This window comes from Dipodomys merriami, unplaced genomic scaffold (genome assembly GCF_024711535.1).
Source record: "Dipodomys merriami isolate MVZ:Mamm:240054 unplaced genomic scaffold, mDipMer1.0.p SCAF_30, whole genome shotgun sequence".
Taxonomy (NCBI): domain Eukaryota; kingdom Metazoa; phylum Chordata; class Mammalia; order Rodentia; family Heteromyidae; genus Dipodomys; species Dipodomys merriami.
This window is the reverse complement of record NW_027204493.1, coordinates 1,692,252-1,696,407: the sequence shown is the minus strand read 5'-3', so window position 1 is coordinate 1,696,407 and position 4,156 is coordinate 1,692,252. Positions and strand designations below refer to the sequence as shown.

The 4,156-nt window shown below is 36.5% G+C and overlaps 1 pseudogene; it reads right to left on the bottom strand.

The window, feature by feature from the left end:
- Window positions 1-3,213: 3,213 nt before the first annotated feature.
- LOC138840653 (cytochrome c, somatic pseudogene) lies at window positions 3,214-3,534 on the bottom strand (annotated as a pseudogene).
- Between the last annotated feature and the right edge of the window lie 622 nt (window positions 3,535-4,156).

Below are 4,156 nucleotides of genomic sequence, written 5' to 3'. Positions count from 1 at the left end.
AACGAAAGTCAGAAACAAGAATGATATCTTATTGTATGATAAACAATTCTATTGGAAGCTTCAGGCACAGTATCCTACAGTACAGGTTATTATTGGACAATTTCTTTTATTCTCCAAATTGAATTGGCATTTCCTACCTGTGAACCTCCATTCAGGGTTTCATTCTACCATCTGTATACATAGGAATATGCTGAATCCCTTCTCCACATTCCTAGAGAGAGCCAGGACATCATCTCATCTTTCTATCTTCTCTTATTTAAAAACAAAACACAACAGCCTCTGTCATTTATCATTTGTCATAAAAAGAGTTTTTCTGATGTTGACACTTCTGCACTTCTACGCATTTTCAACTAGAACCCTTCCACTTTACAAATATATCTGTTTTAGTATAAAATAAAATCTGAATAGACACTCCCAGAATGGTCTAACCAGTAGGGACTACAGTAGATTATTGAAAACATTACTTGTATATAAATCAACTAGCTTAGCTTTTTGTGGCTGTCTTGTGACACTTTCAACTGTGGTGAACAAATAGTGGAAGAAGAAAACCCTCCTTTGTTGTATTAAGCCATTCAGGTTTTGGTATGGGTCATTACTATAGTCTGACCCAACCTGGTGAACAAAAGAACTCAAATAGCAAATCCTTTGTATAACTACTTAAAGAGAAGTTTTTTTAAGAAAAAATGAAATTTTTTGACAGAGCAGCTATCTGCTAGGTACCATTTTTAATTAACCCTTAGTCTTTTGTTTGTGTGTTTGTTTGCCTACACACTCATCTTGAAAAACCCTAACTACAAGACTGCTTTGTCTTAATGGGGTTTTATCTTATTACAACTTAAACTGTCAAGACTAGCCTGTGTAACTTCTCTTTGTTTTGTTTTCCCTTCTGACACTTAACATACACTATTTAATGCTCTGAGCAGCCATGTTCCAGGTGGGGGCTGCTCTACCAACCTACATCCCAAATGAGAATACTATGGTATAAAAAGTCCTCTAGTGCCGGGCGCCTGTGGCTCACGCCTGTAATCCTAGCTACCCAGGAGGCTGAGATCTGAGGATCGCAGTTCAAAGCCAGCCCGGGCAGGAAAGTCCCTGAGACTCTTATCTCCAATTAACCACTAGGAAACCGGAAGTGACACTGTAGCTCAAGTGGTAGAGTGCCCGCCTTGAGCTGAAGGGCACAGGGATAGTGCCCAAGCCCAGAGTTCAAGCCCCACGACCGATCAAAAAAAAAAAAAATCCTCTAGTGACCTGTGGTGAACAAATAGTGGAAGAAGAAAACCCTCCTTTGTTGTATTAAGCCATTCAGGTTTTGGTATGGGTCATTACTATAGTCTGACCCAACCTGGTGAACAAAAGAACTCAAATAGCAAATCCTTTGTATAACTACTTAAAGAGAAGTTTTTTTAAGAAAAAATGAAATTTTTTGACAGAGCAGCTATCTACTAGGTACCAGATGCAAATCTGAGCCATCCATCTCAAATAATTTGTGAGCTAATGGCATTTCTCCCCTACTCACTATTATCAGGAAGGAGTCCACTGGAACTGTTGCTTTGGTAATAAATATTGCCATTAATGCCACTGTATACACGCATACAGACACACATACACACACACACACACACACACACACACACACACACACATACACATCAATGTTCATGTTCCTTTTTTCTTTTCAAATAAAGATTCAACCAAGTGTACTGGTTTTAAAATCTAAAAATTTCTTCACTCCCAAGACAGAAGCCTGCAATTCTCCAAAGATCACATTACAGCATCCTACAGACATCCAGAGATTGTTTGTGTCATGTCTTTTGTTCTCAAAATGCCATCACCACACAAAATAATTCTGTGTTGTGTTCTCCAGTGGGTGGCTGGGGTGGGATTGTATTATTGGAAAAGGGAGAAATATGTTCAAATAAAAATTACAGCTGAAATTACTAATACATAGAGTAATTTGGCCTTTAATGAATAACTAGTCCAAGAAGATACTGGAAGAGTGATTTAGTTTAATAATCCTATCAGGAACAGCATCTAATCAATTCTTTACCCAAATAATGATTGTGTGATACAGTATGCCACTTAACCACTTAATCTTAATTTCACTTATCTTCCTGAGATCGAAATTAAAAAGTAAAAATACATTTGATTTCATTTAAGCCAATTAAATCTCCTGGCAACACTTAGTCTATATAGAGCGCTCGATCAATATATTCTTAGCATACATTAATAATAATCTTGAAACCAGTAAATAATTTACAGCATATTTAACTAAAAACACAACCAAATCTAAAGCTAAAGTTTATGGCTACATAGCAAAAACAAAATTCAACCGGAACACTCTAAACTATGATCTTATTGTTTTCTCCTCCTAACGTTTTCTAAGTACCTATGTGTACCAGCTACATATTTTCCTACTGGATATAATTTTTAGTTTGGAGTACCTTTATAAGGTAGTCTGGGATTATATATATAGGAAAATGAACGTTTAACTTTTCATTATTACTGAAAATAAGGCATGATTCATTCAAATTAAATTGTTCTCACTCATATATAATATTTGGAAAACTATGACTGAAATGTTATTTTTATTTGTGTCCAAAGTGATACCGATATTGCTTACACTTATAAAAGAAGTAATTATTTTCAAAAAGGAATCTTTCTTTTTTTAAGTTTTAAATATTCTTTATTTGACATTTATACATAAGCTACACTAAAATGCCTTTCAGTAAGCACAAGCAGATTTCAGAGAAAGGGAATTCTAATTAAATTGGCAAAGTCAAGACCAAAAACTATAGACATTGTTCTTCACCTTCAGCCATTACCTTTAACAGGTTACTTTTGCTTGATTCTGAGAAAGTAAAGGGATTTCCTTAGTATTTAAAGATGTGCTCATAATTAGCCACATAAATCTGAATATAAAGCCAAGCTTTAACAGATTTGGAGATGGTATTATTCCCTGCCTTACTGAAAAATTGAACATTAGTAAGTAAGTCCAATCATAGGACAGAAAGGGGAGGGGGGAGTGACAGTACTTTTTTAAGATCATTTTCACTTAGCCACAAGCCAGTTTTACTTAAATCAGGACTGTCCAAAAGCATTCTGCCAGCCATTCGTGATCTGAAATCTGATATTAGAAATCAATTGAATTATGGTATATATTAAAAAGCCATGAGACATTTGTTTTGCAATAAATAACTAAGGCAGTGGCTATTACTCATTTGTAGCTTTTCTAACATGAGCTATCAAATCTGCCCATTCTCCCCTCTTAATGCCAGCGAAGATCATTTTTGTCCCAGGGATGTACTTTTTGGGATTCTCCAAATACTCCGTCAGTGTATCCTCTCCCCAGGTGATGCCTTTGTTCTTGCTGGCATCTGTGTAAGTGAATCCAGCTGCTTGACCAGTCTTCCGACCAAACAGACTCTGGAGATTAGGCCCAGTCTTGTGCTTGCCTCCCTTTTCAATAGTGTGGCACTGGGCACACTTCTGAACAAAAATCTTCTTACCTTTCTCAACATCACCCATTTTCAATTCGCTTTTTCCTCTTTATCCCAAGAAGGATAATAGCTCCGAAGCCAGGCGTCCTGCGCTCTCTCAAAAAGGAATCTTTCTTGAGTAATAGGCTATCAAAAAAATTAATTATTTTATATTTTTAAAAAACATTGAGCCAGGCACTGGTGGCTCACGCCTGTAATCCTAGCTACTCAGGAGGCTGAGATCTGAGGATCACGGTTCAAAGCCAGCCAGGGCAGGAAAGTCTCTGAGACTCTTATCTCTAATAAACTAGCAGAAAACCAGAACTGACACTGTGGTTCAAGTGGTAGTGCACTAGCCTTGAGCTGAAGAGCTGAGGAACAGAGTCCAGGCCCAGACTTCAAGTCCCATGACCAACAAAAAAAAGATTGAGAAAAAAATGACAATTTGACAGTCACTAACTAGGAAACTAAATGCTTATCTTCCTTGCTATATTAAACCAGTGGTTCTCAATGTCTTACAGGATGTTATAAACCAACCTCTACCTCCAAGAAGATACAGCCCTATAAATTTTACAAGGATTTAAAATAAATATTTTTAAGTTTTATTGTATTGTAAGTTTGATGTACAGAGGGGTTATAGAAGTGAGGGAATGAGACATTTCTTGTTGAACATTGTT